The sequence below is a fragment of the Oncorhynchus gorbuscha genome, linkage group LG25, assembly GCF_021184085.1.
Source record: "Oncorhynchus gorbuscha isolate QuinsamMale2020 ecotype Even-year linkage group LG25, OgorEven_v1.0, whole genome shotgun sequence".
NCBI lineage: Eukaryota > Metazoa > Chordata > Actinopteri > Salmoniformes > Salmonidae > Oncorhynchus > Oncorhynchus gorbuscha.
Window position 1 is genome coordinate 26,157,281 of NC_060197.1, and position 26,535 is coordinate 26,183,815.

Consider the following 26,535-nt stretch of genomic DNA (forward strand, 5'->3'; position numbering starts at 1 on the left):
CCATTTGTGCTCTCATCCAACTGTACATGGAGTTTACGAAACAACAACACTTTGTTCCAATGGTTGTGTTAACGTGCATCGAAGGTGCAGCAACATTTTCAAGGAAGTAGACCTGTAGTTTTCTAATATTTGTTAGCTTTTTGAATGGCCTTAAAAGGGCAAAAATGTAGCGCAATGTTCGTCAGCGCAACATTATATTGAAAGGCATCTGGCAGGAGTAAATTCAGCCACAATCTCAAATATATTCTGATAAATATATATTTTAAACAACTGCATTTTCACAAATGTAATATATAATCGCCAAGCCTATTCAAAATAATAAGGGGACTGACTCTGGAAGAATGATGAAGTGGCTAGTCACTTTCATGGCGTATAGGCGTACATATACACACAAACACACTGGACAAACATTGTCCTTCTCGCGAGATAAATATAAATGCTAAGGTTATTCATGCCAGATTGACATCATTTACGTTGTCATACTATCCAGATTAATAAGAATAAATTATATGTTCCTTGGAGAACACAGAATGATCAAGCTATTGAGTAACAGAAGATCAGAGACCATTGACAGCCATTTTACCAGTAGGTATAGCAACTTGTCATCTTTCATGTTCAACAACACCCCAATCACATGTGACAACAGGAAACACAGCAGGTCAAAAGCAAGCTTACTGTAAGGCCAGGAAGGTCTTCCATATCACTAGAAACAGAGAGACAGCATTCCTGGGTGGGCTCAAATCACCAACTTTTAAATTAAGAGTCAAACTCACCAACCAATTGCACCACAGAGACTTGTCATATCCACATCATGGAGCACAACAAACTGAGAACTGTCGTCCCTGGGTGGGCTCGAACCACCAACCTTTAGATTAACAGTCTAACGCGCTAACCAATTGCGCCACAGAGACTTGTGGTGTATTTGACCCTGACGCTTGATCGCTGGCCATTTGTGCTCTCATCCAACTGTACATGGAGTTTACGAAACAACAACACTTTGTTCCAATGGTTGTGTTAACGTGCATCGAAGGTGCAGCAACATTTTCAAGGAAGTAGACCTGTAGTTTTCTAATATTTGTTAGCTTTTTGAATGGCCTTAAAAGGGCAAAAATGTAGCGCAATGTTCGTCAGCGCAACATTATATTGAAAGGCATCTGGCAGGAGTAAATTCAGCCACAATCTCAAATATATTCTGATAAATATATATTTTAAACAACTGCATTTTCACAAATGTAATATATAATCGCCAAGCCTATTCAAAATAATAAGGGGACTGACTCTGGAAGAATGATGAAGTGGCTAGTCACTTTCATGGCGTATAGGCGTACATATACACACAAACACACTGGACAAACATTGTCCTTCTCGCGAGATAAATATAAATGCTAAGGTTATTCATGCCAGATTGACATCATTTACGTTGTCATACTATCCAGATTAATAAGAATAAATTATATGTTCCTTGGAGAACACAGAATGATCAAGCTATTGAGTAACAGAAGATCAGAGACCATTGACAGCCATTTTACCAGTAGGTATAGCAACTTGTCATCTTTCATGTTCAACAACACACCAATCACATGTGACAACAGGAAACACAGCAGGTCAAAAGCAAGCTTACTGTAAGGCCAGGAAGGTCTTCCATATCACTAGAAACAGAGAGACAGCATTCCTGGGTGGGCTCAAATCACCAACTTTTAAATTAAGAGTCAAACTCACCAACCAATTGCACCACAGAGACTTGTCATATCCACATCATGGAGCACAACAAACTGAGAACTGTCGTCCCTGGGTGGGCTCGAACCACCAACCTTTAGATTAACAGTCTAACGCGCTAACCAATTGCGCCACAGAGACTTGTGGTGTATTTGACCCTGACGCTTGATCGCTGGCCATTTGTGCTCTCATCCAACTGTACATGGAGTTTACGAAACAACAACACTTTGTTCCAATGGTTGTGTTAACGTGCATCGAAGGTGCAGCAACATTTTCAAGGAAGTAGACCTGTAGTTTTCTAATATTTGTTAGCTTTTTGAATGGCCTTAAAAGGGCAAAAATGTAGCGCAATGTTCGTCAGCGCAACATTATATTGAAAGGCATCTGGCAGGAGTAAATTCAGCCACAATCTCAAATATATTCTGATAAATATATATTTTAAACAACTGCATTTTCACAAATGTAATATATAATCGCCAAGCCTATTCAAAATAATAAGGGGACTGACTCTGGAAGAATGATGAAGTGGCTAGTCACTTTCATGGCGTATAGGCGTACATATACACACAAACACACTGGACAAACATTGTCCTTCTCGCGAGATAAATATAAATGCTAAGGTTATTCATGCCAGATTGACATCATTTACGTTGTCATACTATCCAGATTAATAAGAATAAATTATATGTTCCTTGGAGAACACAGAATGATCAAGCTATTGAGTAACAGAAGATCAGAGACCATTGACAGCCATTTTACCAGTAGGTATAGCAACTTGTCATCTTTCATGTTCAACAACACACCAATCACATGTGACAACAGGAAACACAGCAGGTCAAAAGCAAGCTTACTGTAAGGCCAGGAAGGTCTTCCATATCACTAGAAACAGAAGGACAGCATCCCTGGGTGGGCTCAAATCACCAACTTTTAAATTAAGAGTCAAACTCACCAACCAATTGGACCACAGAGACTTGTCATATCCACATCATGGAGCACAACAAACTGAGAACTGTCGTCCCTGGGTGGGCTCGAACCACCAACCTTTAGATTAACAGTCTAACGCGCTAACCAATTGCGCCACAGAGACTTGTGGTGTATTTGACCCTGAAGCTTGATCGCTGTCCATTTGTGCTCTCATCCAAATGTACATGGAGTTTACGAAACAACAACACTTTGTTCCAATGGTTGTGTTAACGTGCATCGAAGGTGCAGCAACATTTTCAAGGAAGTAGACCTGTAGTTTTCTAATATTTGTTAGCTTTTTGAATGGCCTTAAAAGGGCAAAAATGTAGCGCAATGTTCGTCAGCGCAACATTATATTGAAAGGCATCTGGCAGGAGTAAATTCAGCCACAATCTCAAATATATTCTGATAAATATATATTTTAAACAACTGCATTTTCACAAATGTAATATATAATCGCCAAGCCTATTCAAAATAATAAGGGGACTGACTCTGGAAGAATGATGAAGTGGCAAGTCACTTTCATGGCGTATAGGCGTACATATACACACAAACACACTGGACAAACATTGTCCTTCTCGCGAGATAAATATAAATGCTAAGGTTATTCATGCCAGATTGACATCATTTACGTTGTCATACTATCCAGATTAATAAGAATAAATTATATGTTCCTTGGAGAACACAGAATGATCAAGCTATTGAGTAACAGAAGATCAGAGACCATTGACAGCCATTTTACCAGTAGGTATAGCAACTTGTCATCTTTCATGTTCAACAACACCCCAATCACATGTGACAACAGGAAACACAGCAGGTCAAAAGCAAGCTTACTGTAAGGCCAGGAAGGTCTTCCATATCACTAGAAACAGAGAGACAGCATTCCTGGGTGGGCTCAAATCACCAACTTTTAAATTAAGAGTCAAACTCACCAACCAATTGCACCACAGAGACTTGTCATATCCACATCATGGAGCACAACAAACTGAAAACTGTCGTTCCTGGGTGGGCTCGAACCACCAACCTTTAGATTAACAGTCTAACGCGCTAACCAATTGCGCCACAGAGACTTGTGGTGTATTTGACCCTGACGCTTGATCGCTGGCCATTTGTGCTCTCATCCAACTGTACATGGAGTTTACGAAACAACAACACTTTGTTCCAATGGTTGTGTTAACGTGCATCGAAGGTGCAGCAACATTTTCAAGGAAGTAGACCTGTAGTTTTCTAATATTTGTTAGCTTTTTGAATGGCCTTAAAAGGGCAAAAATGTAGCGCAATGTTCGTCAGCGCAACATTATATTGAAAGGCATCTGGCAGGAGTAAATTCAGCCACAATCTCAAATATATTCTGGGAAATATATATTTTAAACAACTGCATTTTCACAAATGTAATATATAATCGCCAAGGCCATTCAAAATAATAAGGGGACTGACTCTGGAAGAATGATGAAGTGGCTAGTCACTTTCATGGCGTATAGGCGTACATATACACACAAACACACTGGACAAACAATGTCCTTCTCGCGAGATAAATATAAATGCTAAGGTTATTCATGCCAGATTGACATCATTTACGTTGTCATACTATCCAGATTAATAAGAATAAATTATATGTTCCTTGGAGAACACAGAATGATCAAGCTATTGAGTAACAGAAGATCAGAGACCATTGACAGCCATTTTACCAGTAGGTATAGCAACTTGTCATCTTTCATGTTCAACAACACACCAATCACATGTGACAACAGGAAACACAGCAGGTCAAAAGCAAGCTTACTGTAAGGCCAGGAAGGTCTTCCATATCACTAGAAACAGAAGGACAGCATCCCTGGGTGGGCTCAAATCACCAACTTTTAAATTAAGAGTCAAACTCACCAACCAATTGGACCACAGAGACTTGTCATATCCACATCATGGAGCACAACAAACTGAGAACTGTCGTCCCTGGGTGGGCTCGAACCACCAACCTTTAGATTAACAGTCTAACGCGCTAACCAATTGCGCCACAGAGACTTGTGGTGTATTTGACCCTGACGCTTGATCGCTGGCCATTTGTGCTCTCATCCAAATGTACATGGAGTTTACGAAACAACAACACTTTGTTCCAATGGTTGTGTTAACGTGCATCGAAGGTGCAGCAACATTTTCAAGGAAGTAGACCTGTAGTTTTCTAATATTTGTTAGCTTTTTGAATGGCCTTAAAAGGGCAAAAATGTAGCGCAATGTTCGTCAGCGCAACATTATATTGAAAGGCATCTGGCAGGAGTAAATTCAGCCACAATCTCAAATATATTCTGATAAATATATATTTTAAACAACTGCATTTTCACAAATGTAATATATAATCGCCAAGCCTATTCAAAATAATAAGGGGACTGACTCTGGAAGAATGATGAAGTGGCAAGTCACTTTCATGGCGTATAGGCGTACATATACACACAAACACACTGGACAAACATTGTCCTTCTCGCGAGATAAATATAAATACTAAGGTTATTCATGCCAGATTGACATCATTTACGTTGTCATACTATCCAGATTAATAAGAATAAATTATATGTTCCTTGGAGAACACAGAATGATCAAGCTATTGAGTAACAGAAGATCAGAGACCATTGACAGCCATTTTACCAGTAGGTATAGCAACTTGTCATCTTTCATGTTCAACAACACACCAATCACATGTGACAACAGGAAACACAGCAGGTCAAAAGCAAGCTTACTGTAAGGCCAGGAAGGTCTTCCATATCACTAGAAACAGAAGGACAGCATCCCTGGGTGGGCTCAAATCACCAACTTTTAAATTAAGAGTCAAACTCACCAACCAATTGGACCACAGAGACTTGTCATATCCACATCATGGAGCACAACAAACTGAGAACTGTCGTCCCTGGGTGGGCTCGAACCACCAACCTTTAGATTAACAGTCTAACGCGCTAACCAATTGCGCCACAGAGACTTGTGGTGTATTTGACCCTGAAGCTTGATCGCTGTCCATTTGTGCTCTCATCCAAATGTACATGGAGTTTACGAAACAACAACACTTTGTTCCAATGGTTGTGTTAACGTGCATCGAAGGTGCAGCAACATTTTCAAGGAAGTAGACCTGTAGTTTTCTAATATTTGTTAGCTTTTTGAATGGCCTTAAAAGGGCAAAAATGTAGCGCAATGTTCGTCAGCGCAACATTATATTGAAAGGCATCTGGCAGGAGTAAATTCAGCCACAATCTCAAATATATTCTGATAAATATATATTTTAAACAACTGCATTTTCACAAATGTAATATATAATCGCCAAGCCTATTCAAAATAATAAGGGGACTGACTCTGGAAGAATGATGAAGTGGCAAGTCACTTTCATGGCGTATAGGCGTACATATACACACAAACACACTGGACAAACATTGTCCTTCTCGCGAGATAAATATAAATGCTAAGGTTATTCATGCCAGATTGACATCATTTACGTTGTCATACTATCCAGATTAATAAGAATAAATTATATGTTCCTTGGAGAACACAGAATGATCAAGCTATTGAGTAACAGAAGATCAGAGACCATTGACAGCCATTTTACCAGTAGGTATAGCAACTTGTCATCTTTCATGTTCAACAACACACCAATCACATGTGACAACAGGAAACACAGCAGGTCAAAAGCAAGCTTACTGTAAGGCCAGGAAGGTCTTCCATATCACTAGAAACAGAAGACAGCATCCCTGGGTGGGCTCAAATCACCAACTTTTAAATTAAGAGTCAAACTCACCAACCAATTGGACCACAGAGACTTGTCATATCCACATCATGGAGCACAACAAACTGAGAACTGTCGTCCCTGGGTGGGCTCGAACCACCAACCTTTAGATTAACAGTCTAACGCGCTAACCAATTGCGCCACAGAGACTTGTGGTGATTTGACCCTGAAGCTTGATCGCTGGCCATTTGTGCTCTCATCCAAATGTACATGGAGTTTACGAAACAACAACACTTTGTTCCAATGGTTGTGTTAACGTGCATCGAAGGTGCAGCAACATTTTCAAGGAAGTAGACCTGTAGTTTTCTAATATTTGTTAGCTTTTTGAATGGCCTTAAAAGGGCAAAAATGTAGCGCAATGTTCGTCAGCGCAACATTATATTGAAAGGCATCTGGCAGGAGTAAATTCAGCCACAATCTCAAATATATTCTGATAAATATATATTTTAAACAACTGCATTTTCACAAATGTAATATATAATCGCCAAGCCTATTCAAAATAATAAGGGGACTGACTCTGGAAGAATGATGAAGTGGCAAGTCACTTTCATGGCGTATAGGCGTACATATACACACAAACACACTGGACAAACATTGTCCTTCTCGCGAGATAAATATAAATGCTAAGGTTATTCATGCCAGATTGACATCATTTACGTTGTCATACTATCCAGATTAATAAGAATAAATTATATGTTCCTTGGAGAACACAGAATGATCAAGCTATTGAGTAACAGAAGATCAGAGACCATTGACAGCCATTTTACCAGTAGGTATAGCAACTTGTCATCTTTCATGTTCAACAACACACCAATCACATGTGACAACAGGAAACACAGCAGGTCAAAAGCAAGCTTACTGTAAGGCCAGGAAGGTCTTCCATATCACTAGAAACAGAAGAGACAGCATCCCTGGGTGGGCTCAAATCACCAACTTTTAAATTAAGAGTCAAACTCACCAACCAATTGCACCACAGAGACTTGTCATATCCACATCATGGAGCACAACAAACTGAGAACTGTCGTCCCTGGGTGGGCTCGAACCACCAACCTTTAGATTAACAGTCTAACGCGCTAACCAATTGCGCCACAGAGACTTGTGGTGTATTTGACCCTGACGCTTGATCGCTGGCCATTTGTGCTCTCATCCAAATGTACATGGAGTTTACGAAACAACAACACTTTGTTCCAATGGTTGTGTTAACGTGCATCGAAGGTGCAGCAACATTTTCAAGGAAGTAGACCTGTAGTTTTCTAATATTTGTTAGCTTTTTGAATGGCCTTAAAAGGGCAAAAATGTAGCGCAATGTTCGTCAGCGCAACATTATATTGAAAGGCATCTGGCAGGAGTAAATTCAGCCACAATCTCAAATATATTCTGATAAATATATATTTTAAACAACTGCATTTTCACAAATGTAATATATAATCGCCAAGCCTATTCAAAATAATAAGGGGACTGACTCTGGAAGAATGATGAAGTGGCAAGTCACTTTCATGGCGTATAGGCGTACATATACACACAAACACACTGGACAAACATTGTCCTTCTCGCGAGATAAATATAAATGCTAAGGTTATTCATGCCAGATTGACATCATTTACGTTGTCATACTATCCAGATTAATAAGAATAAATTATATGTTCCTTGGAGAACACAGAATGATCAAGCTATTGAGTAACAGAAGATCAGAGACCATTGACAGCCATTTTACCAGTAGGTATAGCAACTTGTCATCTTTCATGTTCAACAACACACCAATCACATGTGACAACAGGAAACACAGCAGGTCAAAAGCAAGCTTACTGTAAGGCCAGGAAGGTCTTCCATATCACTAGAAACAGAGAGACAGCATTCCTGGGTGGGCTCAAATCACCAACTTTTAAATTAAGAGTCAAACTCACCAACCAATTGCACCACAGAGACTTGTCATATCCACATCATGGAGCACAACAAACTGAGAACTGTCGTCCCTGGGTGGGCTCGAACCACCAACCTTTAGATTAACAGTCTAACGCGCTAACCAATTGCGCCACAGAGACTTGTGGTGTATTTGACCCTGACGCTTGATCGCTGGCCATTTGTGCTCTCATCCAACTGTACATGGAGTTTACGAAACAACAACACTTTGTTCCAATGGTTGTGTTAACGTGCATCGAATGTGCAGCAACATTTTCAAGGAAGTAGACCTGTAGTTTTCTAATATTTGTTAGCTTTTTGAATGGCCTTAAAAGGGCAAAAATGTAGCGCAATGTTCGTCAGCGCAACATTATATTGAAAGGCATCTGGCAGGAGTAAATTCAGCCACAATCTCAAATATATTCTGATAAATATATATTTTAAACAACTGCATTTTCACAAATGTAATATATAATCGCCAAGCCATTCAAAATAATAAGGGGACTGACTCTGGAAGAATGATGAAGTGGCTAGTCACTTTCATGGCGTATAGGCGTACATATACGCACAAACACACTGGACAAACATTGTCCTTCTCGCGAGATAAATATAAATGCTAAGGTTATTCATGCCAGATTGACATCATTTACGTTGTCATACTATCCAGATTAATAAGAATAAATTATATGTTCCTTGGAGAACACAGAATGATCAAGCTATTGAGTAACAGAAGATCAGAGACCATTGACAGCCATTTTACATTTACATTTACATTTAAGTCATTTAGCAGACGCTCTTATCCAGAGTGACTTTTTTTTTACCAGTAGGTATAGCAACTTGTCATCTTTCATGTTCAACAACACACCAATCACATGTGACAACAGGAAACACAGCAGGTCAAAAGCAAGCTTACTGTAAGGCCAGGAAGGTCTTCCATATCACTAGAAACAGAGAGACAGCATTCCTGGGTGGGCTCAAATCACCAACTTTTAAATTAAGAGTCAAAATCAACAACCAATTGCACCACAGAGACTTGTCATATCCACATCATGGAGCACAACAAACTGAGAACTGTTGTCCCTGGGTGGGCTCGAACCACCAACCTTTAGATTAACAGTCTAACGCGCTAACCAATTGCGCCACAGAGACTTGTGGTGTATTTGACCCTGACGCTTGATCGCTGGCCATTTGTGCTCTCATCCAACTGTACATGGAGTTTACGAAACAACAACACTTTGTTCCAATGGTTGTGTTAACGTGCATCGAAGGTGCAGCAACATTTTCAAGGAAGTAGACCTGTAGTTTTCTAATATTTGTTAGCTTTTTGAATGGCCTTAAAAGGGCAAAAATGTAGCGCAATGTTCGTCAGCGCAACATTATATTGAAAGGCATCTGGCAGGAGTAAATTCAGCCACAATCTCAAATATATTCTGATAAATATATATTTTAAACAACTGCATTTTCACAAATGTAATATATAATCGCCAAGCCCATTCAAAATAATAAGGGGACTGACTCTGGAAGAATGATGAAGTGGCAAGTCACTTTCATGGCGTATAGGCGTACATATACACACAAACACACTGGACAAACATTGTCCTTCTCGCGAGATAAATATAAATGCTAAGGTTATTCATGCCAGATTGACATCATTTACGTTGTCATACTATCCAGATTAATAAGAATAAATTATATGTTCCTTGGAGAACACAGAATGATCAAGCTATTGAGTAACAGAAGATCAGAGACCATTGACAGCCATTTTACCAGTAGGTATAGCAACTTGTCATCTTTCATGTTCAACAACACACCAATCACATGTGACAACAGGAAACACAGCAGGTCAAAAGCAAGCTTACTGTAAGGCCAGGAAGGTCTTCCATATCACTAGAAACAGAAGGACAGCATCCCTGGGTGGGCTCAAATCACCAACTTTTAAATTAAGAGTCAAACTCACCAACCAATTGCACCACAGAGACTTGTCATATCCACATCATGGAGCACAACAAACTGAGAACTGTCGTCCCTGGGTGGGCTCGAACCACCAACCTTTAGATTAACAGTCTAACGCGCTAACCAATTGCGCCACAGAGACTTGTGGTGTATTTGACCCTGAAGCTTGATCGCTGTCCATTTGTGCTCTCATCCAAATGTACATGGAGTTTACGAAACAACAACACTTTGTTCCAATGGTTGTGTTAACGTGCATCGAAGGTGCAGCAACATTTTCAAGGAAGTAGACCTGTAGTTTTCTAATATTTGTTAGCTTTTTGAATGGCCTTAAAAGGGCAAAAATGTAGCGCAATGTTCGTCAGCGCAACATTATATTGAAAGGCATCTGGCAGGAGTAAATTCAGCCACAAATCTCAAATATATTCTGATAAATATATATTTTAAACAACTGCATTTTCACAAATGTAATATATAATCGCCAAGCCTATTCAAAATAATAAGGGGACTGACTCTGGAAGAATGATGAAGTGGCAAGTCACTTTCATGGCGTATAGGCGTACATATACACACAAACACACTGGACAAACATTGTCCTTCTCGCGAGATAAATATAAATGCTAAGGTTATTCATGCCAGATTGACATCATTTACGTTGTCATACTATCCAGATTAATAAGAATAAATTATATGTTCCTTGGAGAACACAGAATGATCAAGCTATTGAGTAACAGAAGATCAGAGACCATTGACAGCCATTTTACCAGTAGGTATAGCAACTTGTCATCTTTCATGTTCAACAACACACCAATCACATGTGACAACAGGAAACACAGCAGGTCAAAAGCAAGCTTACTGTAAGGCCAGGAAGGTCTTCCATATCACTAGAAACAGAAGACAGCATCCTGGGTGGGCTCAAATCACCAACTTTTAAATTAAGAGTCAAACTCACCAACCAATTGCACCACAGAGACTTGTCATATCCACATCATGGAGCACAACAAACTGAGAACTGTCGTCCCTGGGTGGGCTCGAACCACCAACCTTTAGATTAACAGTCTAACGCGCTAACCAATTGCGCCACAGAGACTTGTGGTGTATTTGACCCTGACGCTTGATCGCTGGCCATTTGTGCTCTCATCCAACTGTACATGGAGTTTACGAAACAACAACACTTTGTTCCAATGGTTGTGTTAACGTGCATCGAAGGTGCAGCAACATTTTCAAGGAAGTAGACCTGTAGTTTTCTAATATTTGTTAGCTTTTTGAATGGCCTTAAAAGGGCAAAAATGTAGCGCAATGTTCGTCAGCGCAACATTATATTGAAAGGCATCTGGCAGGAGTAAATTCAGCCACAATCTCAAATATATTCTGATAAATATATATTTTAAACAACTGCATTTTCACAAATGTAATATATAATCGCCAAGCCCATTCAAAATAATAAGGGGACTGACTCTGGAAGAATGATGAAGTGGCTAGTCACTTTCATGGCGTATAGGCGTACATATACACACAAACACACTGGACAAACATTGTCCTTCTCGCGAGATAAATATAAATGCTAAGGTTATTCATGCCAGATTGACATCATTTACGTTGTCATACTATCCAGATTAATAAGAATAAATTATATGTTCCTTGGAGAACACAGAATGATCAAGCTATTGAGTAACAGAAGATCAGAGACCATTGACAGCCATTTTACCAGTAGGTATAGCAACTTGTCATCTTTCATGTTCGACAACACACCAATCACATGTGACAACAGGAAACACAGCAGGTCAAAAGCAAGCTTACTGTAAGGCCAGGAAGGTCTTCCATATCACTAGAAACAGAAGGACAGCATCCCTGGGTGGGCTCAAATCACCAACTTTTAAATTAAGAGTCAAACTCACCAACCAATTGCACCACAGAGACTTGTCATATCCACATCATGGAGCACAACAAACTGAGAACTGTCGTCCCTGGGTGGGCTCGAACCACCATCCTTTAGATCAACAGTCTAATTCTCTAACCAATTGCACCACAGAGACTTGTGGTGTATTTGACCCTGACGCTTGATCGCTGGCCATTTGTGCTCTCATCCAAATGTACATGGAGTTTACGAAACAACAACACTTTGTTCCAATGGTTGTGTTAACGTGCATCGAAGGTGCAGCAACATTTTCAAGGAAGTAGACCTGTAGTTTTCTAATATTTGTTAGCTTTTTGAATGGCCTTAAAAGGGCAAAAATGTAGCGCAATGTTCGTCAGCGCAACATTATATTGAAAGGCATCTGGCAGGAGTAAATTCAGCCACAATCTCAAATATATTCTGATAAATATATATTTTAAACAACTGCATTTTCACAAATGTAATATATAATGCCAAGCCTATTCAAAATAATAAGGGGACTGACTCTGGAAGAATGATGAAGTGGCAAGTCACTTTCATGGCGTATAGGCGTACAAATACACACAAACACACTGGACAAACATTGTCCTTCTCGCGAGATAAATATAAATACTAAGGTTATTCATGCCAGATTGACATCATTTACGTTGTCATACTATCCAGATTAATAAGAATAAATTATATGTTCCTTGGAGAACACAGAATGATCAAGCTATTGAGTAACAGAAGATCAGAGACCATTGACAGCCATTTTACTAGTATGTATAGCAACTTGTCATCTTTCATGTTCAACAACACACCAATCGCATGTGACAATAGGAAACACAGCAGGTCAAAAGCAAGCTGACTGAAAGGCCAGGAAGGTCTTCCATATCACTAGAAACAGAAGGACAGCATCCCTGGGTGGGCTCAAATCACCAACTTTTAAATTAATAGTCTAACTCAACAACCATTTGCACCACAGAGACTTGTCATATCCACATCATGGAGTACAACAAACTGAGAACTGTCGTTCCTGGGTGGGCTCGAACTACCAACCTTTAGATTAACAGTCTAACGCGCTAACCAATTGCGCCACAGAGACTTGTGGTGTATTTGACCCTGACGCTTGATCGTTGGCCATTTGTGCTCTCATCCAAATGTACATGGAGTTTACGAAACAACAACACTTTGTTCCAATGGTTGTGTTAACGTGCATCGAAGGTGCAGCAACATTTTCAAGGAAGTAGACCTGTAGTTTTCTAATATTTGTTAGCTTTTTGAATGGCCTTAAAAGGGCAAAAATGTAGCGCAATGTTCGTCAGCGCAACATTATATTGAAAGGCATCTGGCAGGAGTAAATTCAGCCACAATCTCAAATATATTCTGATAAATATATATTGTAAACAACTGCATTTTCACAAATGTAATATATAATCGCCAAGCCTATTCAAAATAATAAGGGGACTGACTCTGGAAGAATGATGAAGTGGCAAGTCACTTTCATGGCGTATAGGCGTACATATACACACAAACACACTGGACAAACATTGTCCTTCTCGCGAGATAACTATAAATACTAAGGTTATTCATGCCAGATTGACATCATTTACGTTGTCATACTATCCAGATTAATAAGAATAAATTATATGTTCCTTGGAGAACACAGAATGATCAAGCTATTGAGTAACAGAAGATCAGAGACCATTGACAGCCATTTTACCAGTAGGTATAGCAACTTGTCATCTTTCATGTTCAACAACACACCAATCACATGTGACAACAGGAAACACAGCAGGTCAAAAGCAAGCTTACTGTAAGGCCAGGAAGGTCTTCCATATCACTAGAAACAGAGAGACAGCATTCCTGGGTGGGCTCAAATCACCAACTTTTAAATTAAGAGTCAAACTCACCAACCAATTGCACCACAGAGACTTGTCATATCCACATCATGGAGCACAACAAACTGAGAACTGTCGTCCCTGGGTGGGCTCGAACCACCAACCTTTAGATTAACAGTCTAACGCGCTAACCAATTGCGCCACAGAGACTTGTGGTGTATTTGACCCTGACGCTTGATCGCTGGCCATTTGTGCTCTCATCCAACTGTACATGGAGTTTACGAAACAACAACACTTTGTTCCAATGGTTGTGTTAACGTGCATCGAAGGTGCAGCAACATTTTCAAGGAAGTAGACCTGTAGTTTTCTAATATTTGTTAGCTTTTTGAATGGCCTTAAAAGGGCAAAAATGTAGCGCAATGTTCGTCAGCGCAACATTATATTGAAAGGCATCTGGCAGGAGTAAATTCAGCCACAATCTCAAATATATTCTGATAAATATATATTTTAAACAACTGCATTTTCACAAATGTAATATATAATCGCCAAGCCCATTCAAAATAATAAGGGGACTGACTCTGGAAGAATGATGAAGTGGCTAGTCACTTTCATGGCGTATAGGCGTACATATACACACAAACACACTGGACAAACATTGTCCTTCTCGCGAGATAAATATAAATGCTAAGGTTATTCATGCCAGATTGACATCATTTACGTTGTCATACTATCCAGATTAATAAGAATAAATTATATGTTCCTTGGAGAACACAGAATGATCAAGCTATTGAGTAACAGAAGATCAGAGACCATTGACAGCCATTTTACCAGTAGGTATAGCAACTTGTCATCTTTCATGTTCAACAACACACCAATCACATGTGACAACAGGAAACACAGCAGGTCAAAAGCAAGCTTACTGTAAGGCCAGGAAGGTCTTCCATATCACTAGAAACAGAGAGACAGCATCCTGGGTGGGCTCAAATCACCAACTTTTAAATTAAGAGTCAAACTCACCAACCAATTGCACCACAGAGACTTGTCATATCCACATCATGGAGCACAACAAACTGAGAACTGTCGTCCCTGGGTGGGCTCGAACCACCAACCTTTAGATTAACAGTCTAACGCGCTAACCAATTGCGCCACAGAGACTTGTGGTGTATTTGACCCTGACGCTTGATCGCTGGCCATTTGTGCTCTCATCCAACTGTACATGGAGTTTACGAAACAACAACACTTTGTTCCAATGGTTGTGTTAACGTGCATCGAAGGTGCAGCAACATTTTCAAGGAAGTAGACCTGTAGTTTTCTAATATTTGTTAGCTTTTTGAATGGCCTTAAAAGGGCAAAAATGTAGCGCAATGTTCGTCAGCGCAACATTATATTGAAAGGCATCTGGCAGGAGTAAATTCAGCCACAATCTCAAATATATTCTGATAAATATATATTTTAAACAACTGCATTTTCACAAATGTAATATATAATCGCCAAGCCCATTCAAAATAATAAGGGGACTGACTCTGGAAGAATGATGAAGTGGCTAGTCACTTTCATGGCGTATAGGCGTACATATACACACAAACACACTGGACAAACATTGTCCTTCTCGCGAGATAAATATAAATGCTAAGGTTATTCATGCCAGATTGACATCATTTACGTTGTCATACTATCCAGATTAATAAGAATAAATTATATGTTCCTTGGAGAACACAGAATGATCAAGCTATTGAGTAACAGAAGATCAGAGACCATTGACAGCCATTTTACCAGTAGGTATAGCAACTTGTCATCTTTCATGTTCAACAACACACCAATCACATGTGACAACAGGAAACACAGCAGGTCAAAAGCAAGCTTACTGTAAGGCCAGGAAGGTCTTCCATATCACTAGAAACAGAAGACAGCATCCCTGGGTGGGCTCAAATCACCAACTTTTAAATTAAGAGTCAAACTCACCAACCAATTGCACCACAGAGACTTGTCATATCCACATCATGGAGCACAACAAACTGAGAACTGTCGTCCCTGGGTGGGCTCGAACCACCAACCTTTAGATTAACAGTCTAACGCGCTAACCAATTGCGCCACAGAGACTTGTGGTGTATTTGACCCTGACGCTTGATCGCTGGCCATTTGTGCTCTCATCCAACTGTACATGGAGTTTACGAAACAACAACACTTTGTTCCAATGGTTGTGTTAACGTGCATCGAAGGTGCAGCAACATTTTCAAGGAAGTAGACCTGTAGTTTTCTAATATTTGTTAGCTTTTTGAATGGCCTTAAAAGGGCAAAAATGTAGCGCAATGTTCGTCAGCGCAACATTATATTGAAAGGCATCTGGCAGGAGTAAATTCAGCCACAATCTCAAATATATTCTGATAAATATATATTTTAAACAACTGCATTTTCACAAATGTAATATATAATCGCCAAGCCCATTCAAAATAATAAGGGGACTGACTCTGGAAGAATGATGAAGTGGCTAGTCACTTTCATGGCGTATAGGCGTACATATACACACAAACACACTGGACAAACATTGTCCTTCTCGCGAGATAAATATAAATGCTAAGGTTATTCATGCCAGATTGACATCATTTACGTTGTCATACTATCCAGATTAATAAGAATAAATTATATGTTCCTTGGAGAACACAGAATGATCAAGCTATTGAGTAACAGAAGATCAGAGACCATTGACAGCCATTTTACCAGTAGGTATAGCAACTTGTCATCTTTCATGTTCAACAACACACCAATCACATGTGACAACAGGAAACACAGCAGGTCAAAAGCAAGCTTACTGTAAGGCCAGGAAGGTCTTCCATATCACTAGAAACAGAGAGACAGCATTCCTGGGTGGGCTCAAATCACCAACTTTTAAATTAAGAGTCAAACTCACCAACCAATTGCACCACAGAGACTTGTCATATCCACATCATGGAGCACAACAAACTGAGAACTGTCGTCCCTGGGTGGGCTCGAACCACCAACCTTTAGATTAACAGTCTAACGCGCTAACCAATTGCGCCACAGAGACTTGTGGTGTATTTGACCCTGACGCTTGATCGCTGGCCATTTGTGCTCTCATCCAACTGTACATGGAGTTTACGAAACAACAACACTTTGTTCCAATGGTTGTGTTAACGTGCATCGAAGGTGCAGCAACATTTTCAAGGAAGTAGACCTGTAGTTTTCTAATATTTGTTAGCTTTTTGAATGGCCTTAAAAGGGCAAAAATGTAGCGCAATGTTCGTCAGCGCAACATTATATTGAAAGGCATCTGGCAGGAGTAAATTCAGCCACAATCTCAAATATATTCTGATAAATATATATTTTAAACAACTGCATTTTCACAAATGTAATATATAATCGCCAAGCCCATTCAAAATAATAAGGGGACTGACTCTGGAAGAATGATGAAGTGGCTAGTCACTTTCATGGCGTATAGGCGTACATATACACACAAACACACTGGACAAACATTGTCCTTCTCGCGAGATAAATATAAATGCTAAGGTTATTCATGCCAGATTGACATCATTTACGTTGTCATACTATCCAGATTAATAAGAATAAATTATATGTTCCTTGGAGAACACAGAATGATCAAGCTATTGAGTAACAGAAGATCAGAGACCATTGACAGCCATTTTACCAGTAGGTATAGCAACTTGTCATCTTTCATGTTCAACAACACACCAATCACATGTGACAACAGGAAACACAGCAGGTCAAAAGCAAGCTTACTGTAAGGCCAGGAAGGTCTTCCATATCACTAGAAACAGAAGGACAGCATCCCTGGGTGGGCTCAAATCACCAACTTTTAAATTAAGAGTCAAACTCACCAACCAATTGCACCACAGAGACTTGTCATATCCACATCATGGAGCACAACAAACTGAGAACTGTCGTCCCTGGGTGGGCTCGAACCACCAACCTTTAGATTAACAGTCTAACGCGCTAACCAATTGCGCCACAGAGACTTGTGGTGTATTTGACCCTGACGCTTGATCGCTGGCCATTTGTGCTCTCATCCAACTGTACATGGAGTTTACGAAACAACAACACTTTGTTCCAATGGTTGTGTTAACGTGCATCGAAGGTGCAGCAACATTTTCAAGGAAGTAGACCTGTAGTTTTCTTATTTGTTAGCTTTTTGAATGGCCTTAAAAGGGCAAAAATGTAGCGCAATGTTCGTCAGCGCAACATTATATTGAAAGGCATCTGGCAGGAGTAAATTCAGCCACAATCTCAAATATATTCTGATAAATATATATTTTAAACAACTGCATTTTCACAAATGTAATATATAATCGCCAAGCCATTCAAAATAATAAGGGGACTGACTCTGGAAGAATGATGAAGTGGCTAGTCACTTTCATGGCGTATAGGCCTACATGTACACACAAACACACTGGACAAACATTGTCCTTCTCGCGAGATAAATATAAATGCTAAGGTTATTCATGCCAGATTGACATCATTTACGTTGTCATACTATCCAGATTAATAAGAATAAATTATATGTTCCTTGGAGAACACAGAATGATCAAGCTATTGAGTAACAGAAGATCAGAGACCATTGACAGCCATTTTACCAGTAGGTATAGCAACCTACCAATCACATGTGACACACAAACACACTGGACAAACATTGTCCTTCTCAAGATAAATATAAATGCTAAGGTTATTCATGCCAGATTGACATCATTTACGTTGTCATACTATCCAGATTAATAAGAATAAATTATATGTTCCTTGGAGAACACAGAATGATCAAGCTATTGAGTAACAGAAGATCAGAGACCATTGACAGCCATTTTACCAGTAGGTATAGCAACTTGTCATCTTTCATGTTCAACAACACACCAATCACATGTGACAACAGGAAACACAGCAGGTCAAAAGCAAGCTTACTGTAAGGCCAGGAAGGTCTTCCATATCACTAGAAACAGAAGACAGCATCCTGGGTGGGCTCAAATCACCAACTTTTAAATTAAGAGTCAAACTCACCAACCAATTGCACCACAGAGACTTGTCATATCCACATCATGGAGCACAACAAACTGAGAACTGTCGTCCGGTGGGCTCGAACCACCAACCTTTAGATTAACAGTCTAACGCGCTAACCAATTGCGCCACAGAGACTTGTGGTGTATTTGACCCTGACGCTTGATCGCTGGCCATTTGTGCTCTCATCCAACTGTACATGGAGTTTACGAAACAACAACACTTTGTTCCAATGGTTGTGTTAACGTGCATCGAAGGTGCAGCAACATTTTCAAGGAAGTAGACCTGTAGTTTTCTAATATTTGTTAGCTTTTTGAATGGCCTTAAAAGGGCAAAAATGTAGCGCAATGTTCGTCAGCGCAACATTATATTGAAAGGCATCTGGCAGGAGTAAATTCAGCCACAATCTCAAATATATTCTGATAAATATATATTTTAAACAACTGCATTTTCACAAATGTAATATATAATCGCCAAGCCATTCAAAATAATAAGGGGACTGACTCTGGAAGAATGATGAAGTGGCTAGTCACTTTCATGGCGTATAGGCGTACATATACACACAAACACACTGGACAAACATTGTCCTTCTCGCGAGATAAATATAAATGCTAAGGTTATTCATGCCAGATTGACATCATTTACGTTGTCATACTATCCAGATTAATAAGAATAAATTATATGTTCCTTGGAGAACACAGAATGATCAAGCTATTGAGTAACAGAAGATCAGAGACCATTGACAGCCATTTTACCAGTAGGTATAGCAACTTGTCATCTTTCATGTTCAACAACACACCAATCACATGTGACAACAGGAAACACAGCAGGTCAAAAGCAAGCTTACTGTAAGGCCAGGAAGGTCTTCCATATCACTAGAAACAGAGAGACAGCATTCCTGGGTGGGCTCAAATCACCAACTTTTAAATTAAGAGTCAAACTCACCAACCAATTGCACCACAGAGACTTGTCATATCCACATCATGGAGCACAACAAACTGAGAACTGTCGTCCCTGGGTGGGCTCGAACCACCAACCTTTAGATTAACAGTCTAACGCGCTAACCAATTGCGCCACAGAGACTTGTGGTGTATTTGACCCTGACGCTTGATCGCTGGCCATTTGTGCTCTCATCCAACTGTACATGGAGTTTACGAAACAACAACACTTTGTTCCAATGGTTGTGTTAACGTGCATCGAAGGTGCAGCAACATTTTCAAGGAAGTAGACCTGTAGTTTTCTAATATTTGTTAGCTTTTTGAATGGCCTTAAAAGGGCAAAAATGTAGCGCAATGTTCGTCAGCGCAACATTATATTGAAAGGCATCTGGCAGGAGTAAATTCAGCCACAATCTCAAATATATTCTGATAAATATATATTTTAAACAACTGCATTTTCACAAATGTAATATATAATCGCCAAGCCCATTCAAAATAATAAGGGGACTGACTCTGGAAGAATGATGAAGTGGCTAGTCACTTTCATGGCGTATAGGCGTACATATACACACAAACACACTGGACAAACATTGTCCTTCTCGCGAGATAAATATAAATGCTAAGGTTATTCATGCCAGATTGACATCATTTACGTTGTCATACTATCCAGATTAATAAGAATAAATTATATGTTCCTTGGAGAACACAGAATGATCAAGCTATTGAGTAACAGAAGATCAGAGACCATTGACAGCCATTTTACCAGTAGGTATAGCAACTTGTCATCTTTCATGTTCAACAACACACCAATCACATGTGACAACAGGAAACACAGCAGGTCAAAAGCAAGCTTACTGTAAGGCCAGGAAGGTCTTCCATATCACTAGAAACAGAAGACAGCATCCTGGGTGGGCTCAAATCACCAACTTTTAAATTAAGAGTCAAACTCACCAACCAATTGCACCACAGAGACTTGTCATATCCACATCATGGAGCACAACAAACTGAGAACTGTCGTCCCTGGGTGGGCTCGAACCACCAACCTTTAGATTAACAGTCTAACGCGCTAACCAATTGCGCCACAGAGACTTGTGGTGTATTTGACCCTGACGCTTGATCGCTGGCCATTTTGCTCTCATCCAACTGTACATGGAGTTTACGAAACAACAACACTTTGTTCCAATGGTTGTGTTAACGTGCATCGAAGGTGCAGCAACATTTTCAAGGAAGTAGACCTGTAGTTTTCTAATATTTGTTAGCTTTTTGAATGGCCTTAAAAGGGCAAAAATGTAGCGCAATGTTCGTCAGCGCAACATTATATTGAAAGGCATCTGGCAGGAGTAAATTCAGCCACAATCTCAAATATATTCTGATAAATATATATTTTAAACAACTGCATTTTCACAAATGTAATATATAATCGCCAAGCCCATTCAAAATAATAAGGGGACTGACTCTGGAAGAATGATGAAGTGGCTAGTCACTTTCATGGCGTATAGGCGTACATATACACACAAACACACTGGACAAACATTGTCCTTCTCGCGAGATAAATATAAATGCTAAGGTTATTCATGCCAGATTGACATCATTTACGTTGTCATACTATCCAGATTAATAAGAATAAATTATATGTTCCTTGGAGAACACAGAATGATCAAGCTATTGAGTAACAGAAGATCAGAGACCATTGACAGCCATTTTACCAGTAGGTATAGCAACTTGTCATCTTTCATGTTCAACAACACACCAATCACATGTGACAACAGGAAACACAGCAGGTCAAAAGCAAGCTTACTGTAAGGCCAGGAAGGTCTTCCATATCACTAGAAACAGAGAGACAGCATCCCTGGGTGGGCTCAAATCACCAACTTTTAAATTAAGAGTCAAACTCACCAACCAATTGCACCACAGAGACTTGTCATATCCACATCATGGAGCACAACAAACTGAGAACTGTCGTCCCTGGGTGGGCTCGAACCACCAACCTTTAGATTAACAGTCTAACGCGCTAACCAATTGCGCCACAGAGACTTGTGGTGTATTTGACCCTGACGCTTGATCGCTGGCCATTTGTGCTCTCATCCAACTGTACATGGAGTTTACGAAACAACAACACTTTGTTCCAATGGTTGTGTTAACGTGCATCGAAGGTGCAGCAACATTTTCAAGGAAGTAGACCTGTAGTTTTCTAATATTTGTTAGCTTTTTGAATGGCCTTAAAAGGGCAAAAATGTAGCGCAATGTTCGTCAGCGCAACATTATATTGAAAGGCATCTGGCAGGAGTAAATTCAGCCACAATCTCAAATATATTCTGATAAATATATATTTTAAACAACTGCATTTTCACAAATGTAATATATAATCGCCAAGCCCATTCAAAATAATAAGGGGACTGACTCTGGAAGAATGATGAAGTGGCTAGTCACTTTCATGGCGTATAGGCGTACATATACACACAAACACACTGAACAAACATTGTCCTTCTCGAAGATAAATATAAATGCTAAGGTTATTCATGCCAGATTGACATCATTTACGTTGTCATACTATCCAGATTAATAAGAATAAATTATATGTTCCTTGGAGAACACAGAATGATCAAGCTATTGAGTAACAGAAGATCAGAGACCATTGACAGCCATTTTACCAGTAGGTAATAGCAACTTGTCATCTTTCATGTTCAACAACAACCCAATCACATGTGACAACAGGAAACAAACAAAAGCACTGGACAAACATTGTCCTTCTCGCGAGATAAATATAAATGCTAAGGTTATTCATGCCAGATTGACATCATTTACTTGTCATACTATCCAGATTAATAAGAATAAATTATATGTTCAGAACACAGAATGATCAAGCTATTGAGTAACAGAAGATCAGAGACCATTGACAGCCATTTTACCAGTAGGTATAGCAACTTGTCATCTTTCATGTTCAACAACACACCAATCACATGTGACAACAGGAAACACAGCAGGTCAAAAGCAAGCTTACTGTAAGGCCAGGAAGGTCTTCCATATCACTAGAAACAGAGAGACAGCATTCCTGGGTGGGCTCAAATCACCAACTTTTAAATTAAGAGTCAAACTCACCAACCAATTGCACCACAGAGACTTGTCATATCCACATCATGGAGCACAACAAACTGAGAACTGTCGTCCCTGGGTGGGCTCGAACCACCAACCTTTAGATTAACAGTCTAACGCGCTAACCAATTGCGCCACAGAGACTTGTGGTGTATTTGACCCTGACGCTTGATCGCTGGCCATTTGTGCTCTCATCCAACTGTACATGGAGTTTACGAAACAACAACACTTTGTTCCAATGGTTGTGTTAACGTGCATCGAAGGTGCAGCAACATTTTCAAGGAAGTAGACCTGTAGTTTTCTAATATTTGTTAGCTTTTTGAATGGCCTTAAAAGGGCAAAAATGTAGCGCAATGTTCGTCAGCGCAACATTATATTGAAAGGCATCTGGCAGGAGTAAATTCAGCCACAATCTCAAATATATTCTGATAAATATATATTTTAAACAACTGCATTTTCACAAATGTAATATATAATCGCCAAGCCCATTCAAAATAATAAGGGGACTGACTCTGGAAGAATGATGAAGTGGCTAGTCACTTTCATGGCGTATAGGCGTACATATACACACAAACACACTGGACAAACATTGTCCTTCTCGCGAGATAAATATAAATGCTAAGGTTATTCATGCCAGATTGACATCATTTACGTTGTCATACTATCCAGATTAATAAGAATAAATTATATGTTCCTTGGAGAACACAGAATGATCAAGCTATTGAGTAACAGAAGATCAGAGACCATTGACAGCCATTTTACCAGTAGGTATAGCAACTTGTCATCTTTCATGTTCAACAACACACCAATCACATGTGACAACAGGAAACACAGCAGGTCAAAAGCAAGCTTACTGTAAGGCCAGGAAGGTCTTCCATATCACTAGAAACAGAGAGACAGCATTCCTGGGTGGGCTCAAATCACCAACTTTTAAATTAAGAGTCAAACTCACCAACCAATTGCACCACAGAGACTTGTCATATCCACATCATGGAGCACAACAAACTGAGAACTGTAGTCCTGGGTGGGCTCGAACCACCAACCTTTAGATTAACAGTCTAACGCGCTAACCAATTGCGCCACAGAGACTTGTGGTGTATTTGACCCTGACGCTTGATCGCTGGCCATTTGTGCTCTCATCCAACTGTACATGGAGTTTACGAAACAACAACACTTTGTTCCAATGGTTGTGTTAACGTGCATCGAAGGTGCAGCAACATTTTCAAGGAAGTAGACCTGTAGTTTTCTAATATTTGTTAGCTTTTTGAATGGCCTTAAAAGGGCAAAAATGTAGCGCAATGTTCGTCAGCGCAACATTATATTGAAAGGCATCTGGCAGGAGTAAATTCAGCCACAATCTCAAATATATTCTGATAAATATATATTTTAAACAACTGCATTTTCACAAATGTAATATATAATCGCCAAGCCCATTCAAAATAATAAGGGGACTGACTCTGGAAGAATGATGAAGTGGCTAGTCACTTTCATGGCGTATAGGCGTACATATACACACAAACACACTGGACAAACATTGTCCTTCTCGCGAGATAAATATAAATGCTAAGGTTATTCATGCCAGATTGACATCATTTACGTTGTCATACTATCCAGATTAATAAGAATAAATTATATGTTCCTTGGAGAACACAGAATGATCAAGCTATTGAGTAACAGAAGATCAGAGACCATTGACAGCCATTTTACCAGTAGGTATAGCAACTTGTCATCTTTCATGTTCAACAACACACCAATCACATGTGACAACAGGAAACACAGCAGGTCAAAAGCAAGCTTACTGTAAGGCCAGGAAGGTCTTCCATATCACTAGAAACAGAAGGACAGCATCCCTGGGTGGGCTCAAATCACCAACTTTTAAATTAAGAGTCAAACTCACCAACCAATTGCACCACAGAGACTTGTCATATCCACATCATGGAGCACAACAAACTGAGAACTGTCGTCCCTGGGTGGGCTCGAACCACCAACCTTTAGATTAACAGTCTAACGCGCTAACCAATTGCGCCACAGAGACTTGTGGTGTATTTGACCCTGACGCTTGATCGCTGGCCATTTGTGCTCTCATCCAACTGTACATGGAGTTTACGAAACAACAACACTTTGTTCCAATGGTTGTGTTAACGTGCATCGAAGGTGCAGCAACATTTTCAAGGAAGTAGACCTGTAGTTTTCTAATATTTGTTAGCTTTTTGAATGGCCTTAAAAGGGCAAAAATGTAGCGCAATGTTCGTCAGCGCAACATTATATTGAAAGGCATCTGGCAGGAGTAAATTCAGCCACAATCTCAAATATATTCTGATAAATATATATTTTAAACAACTGCATTTTCACAAATGTAATATATAATCGCCAAGCCCATTCAAAATAATAAGGGGACTGACTCTGGAAGAATGATGAAGTGGCTAGTCACTTTCATGGCGTATAGGCGTACATATACACACAAACACACTGGACAAACATTGTCCTTCTCGCGAGATAAATATAAATGCTAAGGTTATTCATGCCAGATTGACATCATTTACGTTGTCATACTATCCAGATTAATAAGAATAAATTATATGTTCCTTGGAGAACACAGAATGATCAAGCTATTGAGTAACAGAAGATCAGAGACCATTGACAGCCATTTTACCAGTAGGTATAGCAACTTGTCATCTTTCATGTTCAACAACACACCAATCACATGTGACAACAGGAAACACAGCAGGTCAAAAGCAAGCTTACTGTAAGGCCAGGAAGGTCTTCCATATCACTAGAAACAGAGAGACAGCATTCCTGGGTGGGCTCAAATCACCAACTTTTAAATTAAGAGTCAAACTCACCAACCAATTGCACCACAGAGACTTGTCATATCCACATCATGGAGCACAACAAACTGAGAACTGTCGTCCCTGGGTGGGCTCGAACCACCAACCTTTAGATTAACAGTCTAACGCGCTAACCAATTGCGCCACAGAGACTTGTGGTGTATTTGACCCTGACGCTTGATCGCTGGCCATTTGTGCTCTCATCCAACTGTACATGGAGTTTACGAAACAACAACACTTTGTTCCAATGGTTGTGTTAACGTGCATCGAAGGTGCAGCAACATTTTCAAGGAAGTAGACCTGTAGTTTTCTAATATTTGTTAGCTTTTTGAATGGCCTTAAAAGGGCAAAAATGTAGCGCAATGTTCGTCAGCGCAACATTATATTGAAAGGCATCTGGCAGGAGTAAATTCAGCCACAATCTCAAATATATTCTGATAAATATATATTTTAAACAACTGCATTTTCACAAATGTAATATATAATCGCCAAGCCATTCAAAATAATAAGGGGACTGACTCTGGAAGAATGATGAAGTGGCTAGTCACTTTCATGGCGTATAGGCGTACATATACACACAAACACACTGGACAAACATTGTCCTTCTCGCGAGATAAATATAAATGCTAAGGTTATTCATGCCAGATTGACATCA

The 26,535-nt window shown here is 39.7% G+C and overlaps 27 non-coding genes across 27 annotated transcripts; all 27 read right to left on the reverse strand.

The window, feature by feature from the left end:
* Positions 1-837: 837 nt before the first annotated feature.
* On the reverse strand, positions 838-911 carry trnan-guu. The gene has a single exon. It is a non-coding gene; the product is annotated as a tRNA-Asn (tRNA).
* An 872-nt stretch (positions 912-1,783) lies between these two features.
* On the reverse strand, positions 1,784-1,857 carry trnan-guu. The gene has a single exon. It is a non-coding gene; the product is annotated as a tRNA-Asn (tRNA).
* An 872-nt stretch (positions 1,858-2,729) lies between these two features.
* trnan-guu lies at positions 2,730-2,803 on the reverse strand. Its single transcript has one exon. It is a non-coding gene; the product is annotated as a tRNA-Asn (tRNA).
* Positions 2,804-3,675: 872 nt separating this feature from the next.
* Positions 3,676-3,749, reverse strand: trnan-guu. The gene has a single exon. It is a non-coding gene; the product is annotated as a tRNA-Asn (tRNA).
* Positions 3,750-4,621: 872 nt separating this feature from the next.
* trnan-guu lies at positions 4,622-4,695 on the reverse strand. The gene has a single exon. It is a non-coding gene; the product is annotated as a tRNA-Asn (tRNA).
* Positions 4,696-5,567: 872 nt separating this feature from the next.
* On the reverse strand, positions 5,568-5,641 carry trnan-guu. The gene has a single exon. It is a non-coding gene; the product is annotated as a tRNA-Asn (tRNA).
* Positions 5,642-6,512: 871 nt separating this feature from the next.
* trnan-guu lies at positions 6,513-6,586 on the reverse strand. The gene has a single exon. It is a non-coding gene; the product is annotated as a tRNA-Asn (tRNA).
* Positions 6,587-7,458: 872 nt separating this feature from the next.
* On the reverse strand, positions 7,459-7,532 carry trnan-guu. The gene has a single exon. It is a non-coding gene; the product is annotated as a tRNA-Asn (tRNA).
* An 872-nt stretch (positions 7,533-8,404) lies between these two features.
* On the reverse strand, positions 8,405-8,478 carry trnan-guu. Its single transcript has one exon. It is a non-coding gene; the product is annotated as a tRNA-Asn (tRNA).
* A 932-nt stretch (positions 8,479-9,410) lies between these two features.
* Positions 9,411-9,484, reverse strand: trnan-guu. The gene has a single exon. It is a non-coding gene; the product is annotated as a tRNA-Asn (tRNA).
* An 872-nt stretch (positions 9,485-10,356) lies between these two features.
* trnan-guu lies at positions 10,357-10,430 on the reverse strand. The gene has a single exon. It is a non-coding gene; the product is annotated as a tRNA-Asn (tRNA).
* Positions 10,431-11,301: 871 nt separating this feature from the next.
* Positions 11,302-11,375, reverse strand: trnan-guu. Its single transcript has one exon. It is a non-coding gene; the product is annotated as a tRNA-Asn (tRNA).
* Positions 11,376-12,247: 872 nt separating this feature from the next.
* On the reverse strand, positions 12,248-12,321 carry trnan-guu. The gene has a single exon. It is a non-coding gene; the product is annotated as a tRNA-Asn (tRNA).
* An 871-nt stretch (positions 12,322-13,192) lies between these two features.
* trnan-guu lies at positions 13,193-13,266 on the reverse strand. Its single transcript has one exon. It is a non-coding gene; the product is annotated as a tRNA-Asn (tRNA).
* An 872-nt stretch (positions 13,267-14,138) lies between these two features.
* trnan-guu lies at positions 14,139-14,212 on the reverse strand. The gene has a single exon. It is a non-coding gene; the product is annotated as a tRNA-Asn (tRNA).
* Positions 14,213-15,083: 871 nt separating this feature from the next.
* On the reverse strand, positions 15,084-15,157 carry trnan-guu. The gene has a single exon. It is a non-coding gene; the product is annotated as a tRNA-Asn (tRNA).
* Positions 15,158-16,028: 871 nt separating this feature from the next.
* trnan-guu lies at positions 16,029-16,102 on the reverse strand. Its single transcript has one exon. It is a non-coding gene; the product is annotated as a tRNA-Asn (tRNA).
* An 872-nt stretch (positions 16,103-16,974) lies between these two features.
* On the reverse strand, positions 16,975-17,048 carry trnan-guu. The gene has a single exon. It is a non-coding gene; the product is annotated as a tRNA-Asn (tRNA).
* Positions 17,049-17,920: 872 nt separating this feature from the next.
* trnan-guu lies at positions 17,921-17,994 on the reverse strand. The gene has a single exon. It is a non-coding gene; the product is annotated as a tRNA-Asn (tRNA).
* Positions 17,995-19,085: 1,091 nt separating this feature from the next.
* trnan-guu lies at positions 19,086-19,159 on the reverse strand. Its single transcript has one exon. It is a non-coding gene; the product is annotated as a tRNA-Asn (tRNA).
* An 871-nt stretch (positions 19,160-20,030) lies between these two features.
* trnan-guu lies at positions 20,031-20,104 on the reverse strand. Its single transcript has one exon. It is a non-coding gene; the product is annotated as a tRNA-Asn (tRNA).
* Positions 20,105-20,974: 870 nt separating this feature from the next.
* On the reverse strand, positions 20,975-21,048 carry trnan-guu. The gene has a single exon. It is a non-coding gene; the product is annotated as a tRNA-Asn (tRNA).
* Positions 21,049-21,919: 871 nt separating this feature from the next.
* Positions 21,920-21,993, reverse strand: trnan-guu. The gene has a single exon. It is a non-coding gene; the product is annotated as a tRNA-Asn (tRNA).
* Positions 21,994-23,122: 1,129 nt separating this feature from the next.
* On the reverse strand, positions 23,123-23,196 carry trnan-guu. The gene has a single exon. It is a non-coding gene; the product is annotated as a tRNA-Asn (tRNA).
* An 871-nt stretch (positions 23,197-24,067) lies between these two features.
* Positions 24,068-24,142, reverse strand: trnan-guu. The gene has a single exon. It is a non-coding gene; the product is annotated as a tRNA-Asn (tRNA).
* An 871-nt stretch (positions 24,143-25,013) lies between these two features.
* On the reverse strand, positions 25,014-25,087 carry trnan-guu. The gene has a single exon. It is a non-coding gene; the product is annotated as a tRNA-Asn (tRNA).
* An 872-nt stretch (positions 25,088-25,959) lies between these two features.
* Positions 25,960-26,033, reverse strand: trnan-guu. Its single transcript has one exon. It is a non-coding gene; the product is annotated as a tRNA-Asn (tRNA).
* Between the last annotated feature and the right edge of the window lie 502 nt (positions 26,034-26,535).